Source organism: Panthera pardus, unplaced genomic scaffold, assembly GCF_024362965.1.
Source record: "Panthera pardus isolate Hobbes unplaced genomic scaffold, ASM2436296v1 HiC_scaffold_24, whole genome shotgun sequence".
Classification (NCBI taxonomy): domain Eukaryota; kingdom Metazoa; phylum Chordata; class Mammalia; order Carnivora; family Felidae; genus Panthera; species Panthera pardus.
Window position 1 is genome coordinate 130006718 of NW_026526810.1, and position 12877 is coordinate 130019594.

Below are 12877 nucleotides of genomic sequence, written 5' to 3' on the forward strand. Positions count from 1 at the left end.
TCTTTCTATTGCCTGAGACGCGCTGTGTGGTGTAATGAAGATCAGCAAGTCAAAGGCCCCGAGTTCGAATCCTGACTCAGCCACCCCTGCCCTCTGAAATCTGTCTCCTCATCCGTAAATGGGCCAGCAATGGCACCAGCCTTGGCCTTCGTCGGGGTCATAGGAGGTGAGAGACAGAACATGCTTCCTAGGAGCCCACAGACACAGGGGATCCCCTGGCAGACCCCTCTCAAATGTCTCTGCCTGGCTCAAAGACCAGCTTTCCGTGATGGAAAAGCTCTGAGGGAGATCATCCAGGGCCACCCACCATTTGACAGACACGGGAAATCAAGGCAGAGAGGCAAGGGCAGAGCTGAGGTGGGCAGGGGGGAGGGACTCAGGTGTCCCAACCAGGTCCCGTCACCCTACACGGTGACAACGCTGTGCGGTGCCTGGCACCCTACAAAACACTATTCGTGGACCATCTCATCGAATGCTCATGGCACCCACGATGTGGGTGCTACGGTTATTCCCCCTCTCGTGGGGAAGAAAACCGAAACTCTGAGAGGGGAAGGGAGGTTTTCATGGCCAAGGCCAAGGCCAAGGCAGGACTGGACCCAGGGAGTCTAACATGGCCACCCCCATTCTCAACAGCTAGGCAACACGGGAAGGCCCTCAGCCCTCTTGGCTCTCGGGGGCCCCAAGGCTTTTAGGGGGTTGTGCTGGACCTGTCCGGTCTTACCTCCCTAGGACGGCAGTCACAGCTGTCCCTGCCCCAGGTTTTTGCATCAGGAGATGGGGGGGGGGGGGCACCCAGGCACAGACAGGTCTGCGGCCGCAACAGAACATGCAAAGCAGCTGTGCTACAGGGCTGTTCCCATGGAGACAAACTCACCCTGAAGGGTGTCTGCAGGGGGCCAGCCTGCACCCTGAGGCAGAAACCAGAGCCCAGATCCTCACCCCTCCCCTCAGGACCCCCAGCAAGACAGGAGGAGTTCCCAGCCCACTCCCCGCTCCAGCTGCCCTCAGAGAGGCCTCTCTGGCTGAAAACGGCGCCCTGGGGCCAGCAGGCTGGACACAGCTGCGGCTGTCGGGCAGCAGAGAGAGGTCCTGCTTGAGGAATGTGCAGACCCACACGTGTCAGAGAGCCCCGCAGGGGACCGGTTCCGGGAAACAGAGCAAAAACAGCCCGGTGGCACCCGCTCGTGCCTCCCGCCTCCTAGCCCCTGACCCCTGGGGGCTGCTGGCTGTGCAGGAGGCAGGGCCTGACCCTTCCAGAGAGCCCGATTCTGTTCTCGGTCCTGCAGCCCCGGGAAAATCGCTGCCCATCCCTGGGCCTGTTTCCTCTCTTCTTGGTGGAGGAAGGAGGCCGTCCCGCCAAGCTCAGAATGGCAGTGATTTTGTGACATACTCCCTTTTCTGGGAGGGCAGTCTCTTGTCCCTCACTGTCTCCTCCTGCCCTCACTCGCCTGGGATGGGGCATGCTTCCCTCGCATGTCAGGCTCCCACCCCCCCCTCCACCGGCTGCCTGCCTGGTTACATCCACCGGGCCCACTGTCTAGAGTCAAGATCTGAAGACCCTAAAGGTGGTCAGCATCCATTGGGGGCTCGCTCAGCCCCGCAAGAGATCTTTGGCCTCACTACGCCCTCCTTGAGAGATGTGGGATGAGGCTCAGAGAGGCCGAGCGGCTTGCCCAAAGCGGCACAGCCGGGAGGTGTCTGAATGAACCCGAAGCTGTCCGGGGCTACTCGCCCCCCCCCCCCCCCCAACTTCCAGCGCGCCCGCTCCGGGCTGTCCCAGGCACTAGGAAGCGAGCGCGTGGTCGCCAGGAGGGGGTATTGATGCCCGCGATTGCTGCCCAGGCCCGGGACAGCCGGCGGCGCGGGCCCGCGGTGACAGGTCCGCTGGCCCCAAGCGGCGGCTGAGTGAAGACTGGAGGCGGCGCCCGGCCCGCCGGGGACACGCTGCCCAGGGCTCTGGGGCTTTTTCTTGGGGGCCGCGCCTCCAGGCTTGGGGAGCGGAAAGGCTCGGGGACTTCGCAGGCGGCAGGGATCGGTTAGGTTTAAACTAAAAATACCCGCCCGCCCGCAGCTGTCACGCCAGGGCCCCCGCCCCCGCGCCGGGCGCGCCTCCCCAGGTCCCCTCGACTGTCGGCGACCCCGATCCCTGGGAGGCCCGTCGGGGCTGGGCCGGGGGCCGCGGCCCCGACCCTCCCGGCCCCGGCTCGGCCTCCGCGCCCCGCGCCACTTACCGGGTCCGGAGCGTGCAGGAGCGCGGCGCCGCGGGCAGCTCCGGCCCAGCCGCCCTCCTCCCTGCGTCCCGGGCGGCTCCGGAGCGGGGCGGGGCCGGGGCGGGGCCGGACACTCGCCCCCGGCCCCGCCCAGTCCCCTCGGGGACCCGCCGCGGGAGCCGCCCCGGGGCCGTGCCACCCGGCCGGGCCGAGCTGGACGCGCCCGGCCCCGCGCTCCAGGCGGAGGCCCCCGGCGCACCGCCCCAGCCCCGCGGCGCCCAATCGCAGACCGCCCCCCCTCCGCGGGAAGGAGCGCCGCTGCGGGGGCTCCCCATCCTCACCCCCGGGCTCCGCGCCCCGGGCTGTCCCCTCCGGCCCAGGAGCCGTCCGGATCCCCGGACCCCCGCCTGCCTCCGCCTGGGTCTCATCCTCGGGAGGGCACGGAGCTGCCTGTCCCCCGGGGGAAAGTTGGATCTGGGGAGGGAGATCCTCCGGCGTCCAGATTTGGGGAGAAGGCGAGGGGGACCGGCAGGTCTGGCCCCCCTCAGAGCCGAGGTGCGGCCAAAGGCAGGGGCACTCCTCCCGGAGGCGCGAAATCCAAGGAGGAAGTGACACCTATCAGCTGGCCTGACAGTGGGGGCGCCCCATCCGGCCACTCCTACCCCACAGTGCCCGGAGCCACCGCGGGGGGGAAACTCTCTGGGCCCCGGGCTCAGATGGGAGCCCCCGAGGATGTCCAGAGGAAGCGACTGCGGCGGAGGGGGGAGGGGGGGTGAGCCCCAAGGAATGTGAATTAAAGGCATAATCTGGACATCTCACAAACCGCAAGGCCCCGGTAAGTGTCTCCCTTCTGTCCCCACCGCCGCCCAACAGGCTTACCGTCCCGCGTTTGATCCGCAACTCCACCAACTCTTAAACCTCACGGCAGACTGTCTGAATCTTATCTGCCTCTGTGCCTTTGGCTCCCAGCGCATTAGGGATCTTTGAACTGTTCTCCACCCCAGCCCTGATCCTTGTCAGACTAATTACATCTTTGCCTGATTGGTTCTGTCTCCTTTGGGTGGGGATGAGAGCCGCTAAGGACACAACTGGTGGAACTATGTACCACGGGGACTCCAGGCTTTGCACCTTAAGTGTGGCTATGCCCATTTTGCAGATGAGGAAATGGAGGCTGGGCTTGAGGAGTTAGGGAGCTGCCCCAAGTCTAGTGCTTCCTGGAGGGTGTTTTCCTGTATCCGTATTTGTTGAATAAATCAGTATAAAAATCAGTGTCCTAAGAGAAAGATTAAATTGTAAAACAGGACCAGATAGTCATGGTGTGTGTGTGTGTGTGTGTGTGTGTGTGTGCACGCGCGCGTGTGTGTCTTTTCCAAACTGAGGGCAAAGGAGAAGAATGCCAAAGGCCAGAATTAACACTGGGGTAGACCAAGCTGGAGTTAGAATGCCAGTGTCAGCCACACCTCCTAAGGCAGGACTCAGGACTCCCTTCATTAAGCTATGATTATTCACAGGGTCATAGGACTTGCCAGCAAAGGGCCTCTCCCCTGCTTCCCCTTGACCCGTTCTAGGTATCTTATTATGTTCCTCATTATCATCTTGACTCCATCGAAACGCTGACACCGGCCTTGGGGTCACGACAGCCGCGTGGAAGGCCCAGAGGCCAATTACGATCGCGATGACTGTGCTTGGATAGCGCTCTTTGCTTTCCCCCCACAGCTTTCACGTGGGTCTCCCCATTACACCTCTGCACAGGTCTTCTGGGTAATTAGGAAAAGCTTAATTGGTTCTGTCTTAGGGTGGAGACTGAGACGCACAGAGGTCAGGGGCTTTGCCCGAGCGCGAAAATGGACCCACCGGCGCTGTTGGAAAGAGAGAGCAGCCGGCCGCCAGCGGTCGGCTTCCTGCGGTGAGCCATGGTGGGGCACAGCTGGGGTAGGGAGTTCAAGCCCTGGCACCAAACTGCCCGAGTTGGCAGCTTTCTGCTCGTTACTCATTCTTGGTTTCCTTTTCTGTTAAATGGGCCTGATAACAGGAATCCATCTTGAATGGTTCTGCGCCTGAAGGCGTGAGCACCGGCTCACGTGAGCTGTTCCGGGTATGGTGTGATCGCCACAGGTTCTGGTAAACAGCGATGCGGTCTCTCATCAAACATTTCCTGAGCACCTACTATGTGCTAGTCCCTGGGGATATGGAGAGGGAGGCACGGAGTAGGATAGGACCCCCCGGGAGGAGGAAGTCCCGGTGCAAGGATTCCGTGTCCAGGGGGCTGTCTCCTGAACGGGGCCGTGAGGTGCTTAGAGAGCGCAGAGCACCGGCTTCAAACCTTCCAGACCCGCATTCGGGACCCGGCTCTGCTACTTTCCTGAATGAACCCTAGCAAGCCATGCAACCTCGTAGAGCCTTAGTTTTCTCATCTCTTAAGTGGAGATAGCAATAATATTCCACAGGTGAAAATAGATGTGATAAAAAAAAATATCCACAAGCTGCAAAATGCTGGGCACGTATTAGTAGGTTTATTGTCATCAGTTATTATCTTTAGCTTTACCGGGCTTGGGGATTTGTGAGAACGCTCTCCCATTGCTTTTCTTTTTTTTTTTTTAATTTTTTTTTTAACATTTATTTATTTTTGAGACAGAGAGAGACAGAGCATGAGTGGGGGGAGGGTCAGAGAGAGGAAGACACAGAATCTGAAACAGGCTCCAGGCACTGAGCAGTCAGCACAGAGCCCGACGTGGGGCTCGAACTCACCGCGAGATCGTGACCTGAGCCGAAGTCGGACGCTTAACCGACTGAGCCACCCAGGCGCCCCTCTCCCATTGCTTTTCTTAAGCCTGCCATGAAAAACAGGGCCTTGTTTTTCGCGAATTCTGCGGCAGTCCTCGGCCACTCCAAAGTAGTCCATGCCGGAGGGGAGAGCCTTGAGGAATCGGTGCGGGAGAAAGGGGGAGTTGGCAACTCGGAGGGCTATGAAGCCTTCACCTCGTGTTCAGCATCACCCGCTGCTAGAGAAATTCGTGGAAACGAAAACTGATCTGGAAGGAAAATTCTGGCAAAGGACGGTGGGGGAGAGCCCCTCTGTCATCTCTGGAATTGAGCACAGGAAACCCCGCCCTGAGGCCTCCCTTTCAGAAGTGGCCCAGAGAGGGAACCGCAAGAAGGCCCTAAAATTATGCCATTCGGAAATTCTGACTCACTTGGCGGCGGGGGCTGTTTGTGTAACGTACAAAATGTCTCCCGAAAAGTGAAATTTCTGCTCCTTCCCCCCATCTCTCTTCCCTGCAGCCAACATCGCCACCACCACCCATGGGGAAGCAGGGGCCGACTCACTGAGCCGGGGGAACTGATCCAGGTCTGTTACCTGGTCTGTTACCTCCACCTCGATCCGTACAAGTCTTGTTTTGCAGGCATGATTTTTAGTTGTCTGTGTGTTCGGTCTCCATGAGGAGCTTAGAACACAAGCTGGAGTGGCTCTCCGGGCTCATCCAAACCTCTTGTTGTGGGAGTGAGTAAACTGAGGCAAGGGGGCAGGAAGGAGGGGCCCTGCCCAGGGTCCCACGTGGTAATTGGCGCTCCGGAAACCTCTGTTGCCACTTCTCTGTCTCTAGCCTGGCTTTCCCCTCGTGATGACTTAAGTCGGTCCCATTGGCCGCAGGGCGATGAAAAGCTCGCACGGGGGTGGTCGTTTCTGGGGTGCCTCTTCAGAGAAGCCCTGAGCTGGGCAGGAGAGCTGTTCTCATCCTGGCTCTGCTCTCAGCGGCTTCGTCCTCTGTTTTCTTTCTAACCAGCTCTCTGAGTGCTCTTCTGTCTTTCCCACTCTGGTCCTATCATGGGCTTGTAGCGGGGAGGGGTGGGGCACCAGCCTGGATCGTTCTCAGAGTACGTTGCTGACCCCACCAGCAGCAGCCACCCTGTAACTGGGCAGGGACACCCCTGCTGGAGGGCCACGAGTCCTATCAGGCACCAAGCATGGGAACCGGAGTAATTCAGGACACCCGTCTACGCACATGAACTGTGCTGCTTTTATAAAATAAAGACACAGAGTGTGTTGGAAACACAGGACTGGATCCTGGGATGACTGGGATGACTGGGTCCCAGTCCTGGTTAATGCTGCTAGTTAGTTGTGGAACGTTGGGCCACTTCTGAGTTTCTGAATCTGGAAACGAGGGAGTTAGAGCAGGACCACCTCCCGGTTACTCCTCTCAGTTTAAAACCTGAGCCACCTAGGTGGCTCAGTCGGTTAAGCATCGGACTCCATTTCAGCTGAGGTCATGATCTCGTGGTTCGTGAGTTCAAGCCCAGAGTCAGGCTCCTTACTGATGGTGCAGAGCCTGCTTAGGATTCTCTCTCTCTCTCCCTCTCTCTCTCTGCCCCTCTCGTGCTCAAACATTCTCTCTCTCTCTCTCTCGAAATAAATAAATTTTAAAAAATAATAAAAAACTGTGTGAATTTTAATCGTATTACGACTGTTAATATATTCCAAGGATTAAGTACTAACAGAGACAAAATGTCAAGTACAATCGACAAACTTCACTCCTAAAAAATAAAATCTTTCTAGAAGAGGCTTGCTATATATTTCTCCCATCCATGGGCAACCCTATCTAGTCTTTCTGCTTCTTCTGGGAACACCATAAGCGGTTTTTAAAAAAAAAAAATTTTTTTTTAACGTTTATTCATTTTCTGAGAGACAGAGAGAGACAGAGCATGAGCGGGAAAGGGGCAGAGAGAGGGAGACACAGAATCCGAAGCAGGCTCCGGGCTCTGAGCTGTCAGCACAGAGCCTGACTCGGGGCTTGAACTCACGAACCGCGAGACCATGACCTGAGCTGAAGTCGGGCGCTCAACCGACTGAGCCACCCAGGCACCCCGTAAGTGGTTTTTTTTTTTAATTAAACCTTTGATTTGGAGATAATTGTAGATTATGCAGTTGTAATAAACTAGGCTGAATGATCCCTGTACCTTTTCCCCAGTTTCCGCCAATGGTAATGTCTTGCAAAAAAGACATTACCTACGTAGCACAGCATCACAACCAGGATGTTGAGGCTGACACCATCAGAATGCAGGTGTTTCCCCCACTCTTATCCCCTCTCTCACCCCTGGCAACCATTAATCCATTCGCATTTCTATAATTTTGCCATTTCAAGAATAGCACGTTAATGGAATCATACAGTGTGTAACCTTTGGCGATTGGCTACTGTCACTCAGCAGAATTCACTGGCGATTCTTCCGGAGTGTTTCTGTACCAAGAGTTCGTACCCCTCCATTGCATGGCACGGACGGACCGCTGTTTGTCTAGCCACTCACTTGCCGAAGGGCAACTGGGTCGTCTCCGGTTTGGGGCTATTGTGAGTAGAGCAGTGGTCAACATTCAGTACGGGTTTGGGGGGGTCAATAGAAGTCTTCCCACTTGGTGTTTCAGCTGTTGGTTGTAGTACCCGTCCGTAATGCCGCACCCCCAGGTGGGTTCCTACTTGCTTACAGTGATACGCACGCTCCCGGGATGTTTATGTGTGTGTGGTGGTTGCCCAGGACTGGGCTGTGAGTTGTGGAAATCCGGCAAAAGCAAACTCCGTGGTTCCTACCATCGGGAACTTGCCATCTATCGAGGGAGCAACAGTGAGACTCAGACGTTGAAATGACGCTGAAATGACAAGACAGCACCGCACGTTATCAAATGCTAGGCTGCGCGGTACAGAACTGAACCTTAGAGGAATCCAGAAATGGGAGGAGTGAAGGCCCAAGTGTCTGGGGGAAGGCGTTCTGGGTAATGATGATACCTAACACTGATTAAGGGCTTACTACGTGCCAAGCACGGTACTAAGCCTTTACTCATATTAACTCACTTGCTCCTCATCACGACCCTATAGCTGTCAGCATAGAGCCCAAGGCTCGAACTCATGAACCGCGAGATCATGACTTGAGCCAAAGTCAGATGCTCAACCGACTGAGCCACCCAGGCGCCCCAATCACGACCCTCTAGGGTGGCTACTATTAACCGATCTTACAAATGACGGAATAGAGAGGCTAATAACTTGCCCGTCATCACACAGCTATCGTATGACCCATCTAGGGTACAGAGCCAGGCGTTCTGGCCTCGGGCCACACTTAATCGCTGTGGATTCCGTCTGTCTGGTGGGAACGGCGGAGGACCATTTCCTGGTCGTGATTCAATTCCCACCCATTTGTTAGGTTATATTTTTACACAGAGTTACGTTGAACCCGGAATGTTAAACTCTGGCTTCCCTGGTGTGATGAATTCCTTAGGGGTCAAGGTTATAGATGAAAACTTAAAGTGCTTTGGAAAGAACGGCACCAGCTTTAGCAACAGGTGAGAACCCTGCATGTCATGTGTGTGCTATGACAGGCAAGCGCCAGCCTGGAAGCCTGTTCTGTGTGTGTGTGTGTGTGTGTGTGTGTGTGTGTGTGTGTGTGTGTGCATGTGTGTGTCTGCTGTGAGAGGCAAGGACCAGCCTAGAAGTCTGCTCCGTGTGTGCACACATAAACAGCAGGACTGAACGCTCTGGTTATGTTGATTACCTGTGTGTGCGGCAAGAAAGGCACCAAACTCCCAGCTTTATACCATAAAACACCCAGGCTGGCTGAGTGCATTTCAGATAACGTGCTTTCGTGTTTTCTGAATCGCTGTATACCACAAAAGCCACGTCCGCACTTGGCTTTCTCCGTGGCTGCTAAATGTACGAGGGGTATGATTTGTCTTCCGTCACAGCGTCCACGACCACTTGCCCTTACGACTTCATCATTTTGGTTTAAGCGACAGGATGCGAGCAACCTGGCTTTATTTGTCTGCTTTCGTTTTGAAAACGAAATGCAGCCTTGAGGGCACCCTTGCTGCCAGCCCTGGGGTGGGCGGGCAGCATGAAGGGCTCGCTGGGTGAGAATCTCCGACGTGGTGGTCCCTCTGGGCTCTGCGTCCCCCCCCCACCCCCCACCCCCCCCACCCCCCCCACCCCCCCCCACCCCGCTGGCTAACCCTGCTGGGCCATGTACCCCCCCCCCGCCCCCACACTGTCTCCACATCTAGAAAGTGGGGCCAGTTTCGCCCTGTCTTCCCTGCAGGAGCTGTCCATGAGCGTCAGGATGATGAGAATGTGCCACAGACTCGTTGTCTGTGCAAATGTGTGCTATTGTGGGAAATTAGATCCTGCAATTACGATGCTTGCAAACAAAACTTGAGGACAGAAGCCAGCTCAGGAAGAGGCTGTGAGTCAGGAAGACTTCTCCGCTACGGGGGCAAGAGAAATCTTTCAGTCTTTTGCCCCCTGGAGACACGTTTTTGTGACCTGCCGAAGTGTTCTCGGCTTGCTTTTCAGCGGGCTCTGCTGTGCTGGGCAGGCGATAACGTAGAGGTGCTGTGCGGTAGGCAGCGTGCCCGGGAAGCCGGGAGGCCTCTGGGCCCCGCCTGGCAGGCACGCGGGGGCGTGGCCTTGGCACTGGCGTGGGGGCAGCGGAACCCAGGCTCCCAGGCGGGGCTTCCGCGTCGCCCCCTCCATCAGCAGGGGAGCGGCCCGCCCCAGGGGGGGCCCCTGTGCCTGAGCGGCAGGTCAGGTCCGGGCTCTGTGCGAAACCCTGCTGCTCTTGGGGGCAGTTCTCCATGGCCCAAGATGTTCCCCAGCAGGGCCTCATGCACAGAGCATTAGGCTCTTGCCGCAAAGGAAACAAAAACAAAAACAAAAAAGGATCCTGCAGCAAACGGCTGACCGCAGACTCGCAGAAGGAGCGCTTTCTAGATGGTCTGCTCGCAAGTTCCCGCTGCTGCAGGAGCTGCACCTGGCCTAAGATTTGAAAGAACTCTCCTCCTCAGTTCCTTCTTTGATGTTGTGGAGCTGGCATGCAGAGAGGAACGGCCAGTGCCACTCCGTGCACCCTCCCGGCTGATGAAAAGGCCACACTCGGCAGAGGCAGCCCCGCGCGCACACGTTTTTGGTGTCCTCGGGTGTTCCAGAAAGGCCCTTGCTGGCACGGCGCCTCGGGAGCCCAGGCTGTTCACCATCCACACTGAAATGTCTGCTCGTGTCACTGCCGACTCTGGGCAAAAGCACCGGGGCCTGTCTGCTCGGTTTACAGACTCTGAGTTCGCAAGTCCGCCCGGGGATGACAGCCAGAAGTCACTTTCCACACCCCTTGGCCTGGCTCCGTGTTCCAGAGACCCTGAGAGGTCCAGGGAACACCCTGGCCGCTCCAGCCCCCAACCATGCTCACCTCGGTCACCAGATCCAGGCGATACTTGGGTCCTTTGTGCCCTCTCTGCCTCCTGCCTCCTTTTCAGTCCCATGGCCTGCTCTTTCCTGACTGCACACCTTCCCCAATTTCTTCTGCAGCTCCCTTTCTTGTTCTTCCCGCCCAAATCTCCAGCCATCAGGCCCAGACCTGTAGAGGCAACAGACTGAGTGTTGTGCTCCCACGTTGTCTTTTATTTCATTTTAACTTAATTTTTAAGTTTTTACTTATTTGAGACAGAGAGCAAGCGAGCACGGGACGGACAGAGAGAAAGAGAGAAGAGAGAGGACCCCCAAGGAGGCTCAGCACTGTCAACGCAGAACCCGATGCGGGGCTCGGTCTCACGAGACAGGAGATGGTGACCTGAGCCGAAACCAAGAGTCGGACGCTTAACCGGCCGGGCCGCCCAGGCGCCCTCTGTGCCCCCATATTTTAGGTACAACTTAATGATTTCGAGTCCCCTCTGAATGTCCGAAAGCAATTCACAACTCGCCCTCCCATCCCCCCCTTCTCCCCTGTATCCCAAGCCTCAGTAAGGAGGAGACAGCAGCTGCCGTGCCAGAAACCCGGGGATAAGCCCAAGGCCCTGGCTTTTCTTCCCAGCCAGTCACCAAATCCTCAGGGAAACCCTCACACTGGTGCCCTCTGTTCACCCCGGTGCCTTCCTGGCCCCCCTCTGCCACCCTGCCACCTCCTTTTCACGTTCAACGTGCCCGCCAGGGGGAACTCTCCAGAGCTCCGCAGCTTACACTCTTTCCGTGACCTTCTCTCACTCTGGGGAGGAGATCCGAGCCCCTCAGCTAGGTCCACGGGTCCTCCTCTCCCCAGAGCGAGCTCCGACCTCCGTGCCTTTGCCGGGGATGCTTCCTCTCCTGGACCATCCTTCCTTTTTCAAACAGCGGCTCTTCACCCTTCTTTCAACACTCAGCTCAAGTGCCGACCCCTCTACCAAGCTTTCTCTGGTCCCAGAGGCGCTGACTCACTGCCCTGGAGGGGGGAGGGGGGGCGCCCACCGGCACCAGCACCGGGACATTCTTGCATCTGTCCCCGCCATCTGGCTGTGAGGCCCTGGGGAGCAGGAGTGTCTTGCTGAACACTGAACCCTGCTTAGCATCCCTGGGGGAATGTGTCTTCACATCCTCTGGCATCGGTGGTCGGCAGTGTGAGTTTCATGCAATTTGGGATTTCTGAGATACTGTCCTGTATCGCTCACCGTGGTACAGGTTCTTCGCTTGAGAATTATGCATGGAGCGTGTACTAAGTGCTAAGGACTGGGGGGCAAAATAATGAATTTTGTCAGACCAGAAGCTGATGGTCGGCTGGCGGGGGAGGGGAGCAGGAAAACAGCAACAACAACCACCACCACCATAATCCGTACAAAACCCCAGAAGGGTTTGGCCCCCAACAGCGAGAAAACGGGGCTGGGCCACAGGACACGCAGTGGTTATGTTCCTTGACGCCTCCAAGTTTGCCTCCTGGATTGCACGCTACGACACTGTTCAAACCGTTGTACGGACGGCCGTCTGCAGGCCTGCTGTTAGCTGAGCTCTCTTAAGCCCAACAGTTGGTTCGCGGTTTAGAAAGACCCAACTGTACGCCCATAGCATTCAATCCCTCACCATCTAATTCAACGGAGTATTTCTAAGGGGCTTACCATGGACTAAAAGGACATACATAACAGGAGGATGATAATATTCTGTTTATCTGGCATAATGAAGGAAGAAAGTATTCTTCTGGTTTGTTTTTTACCATCGCCCCTTTAATAAAGCCAGTGTGCATAATTTGTGCTGGCAACCCAATATATGCTATGTTTCCTTGACTTCTTCACCAAAGCACATGGATCGTAAGTCTTTTCTTGGTGACTTGGAATTTTTATACCAGGCTCTAACGCTCAAGGCATAGTGCCATGTGAGGGCTGTTGGCCCCACTCACATCAAATGCTCCCAGAATGCTGCTTTAAAACACCAAAGACGGTCGGCTTTGGCTTCTTAATTTTTGCAATCTCCTGGTGGCCTTGTAGTCCTTGCTTCCTCCTGCATTTAGCGTTAGCCTTGCAAGTTTACTGCTTCTCATGCGTTGTGGCTGTAATGGGAGAAAAGTAAGCAAGCTAGGCCTTCCCTAAAACAAGAGCGGGCCTTGGGAGGATGGAGGGGCTCTTCCAAAAATCCGGCCAGCAGAAGACTTCCCAGACACTCTGTGCAAGGACAGAGACGGCAGGTATTGGCTCTTACTGCCCTGGCTTCCTAGAAGGACTAGTGCCCCCTACCTGCCTTGCCGGGAAAGGCAGGCACTAGGGAAGAGCTCCAAGTTTCTCAAAAGACAGAAAGAATGATTTTGAAAGACGTGTGTTACTTTTGAACACGAGCAAAAATCCCTTCAAGTAAAAGGGTATCATATCAGCCCCGTCCCCAGCCAGCCAGCCAGCGGGATGT

General features: G+C 56.4%; 1 protein-coding gene across 2 annotated transcripts in view; it reads right to left on the bottom strand.

The window, feature by feature from the left end:
* SYNE3 (spectrin repeat containing nuclear envelope family member 3) overlaps nucleotides 1-3189 on the bottom strand; it is a 101064-nt gene extending 97875 nt beyond the window's left edge. Inside the window, exon 1 of one of the 2 annotated variants that reach the window (XM_053889760.1) lies at nucleotides 3090-3189. The gene's annotated coding sequence lies outside the window, so the exon portion shown is untranslated. Of the gene's footprint in view, nucleotides 1-2231; nucleotides 2382-3089 lie in introns of those variants that run through there. The other variant, XM_053889764.1, reaches the window with a different exon arrangement.
* Between the last annotated feature and the right edge of the window lie 9688 nt (nucleotides 3190-12877).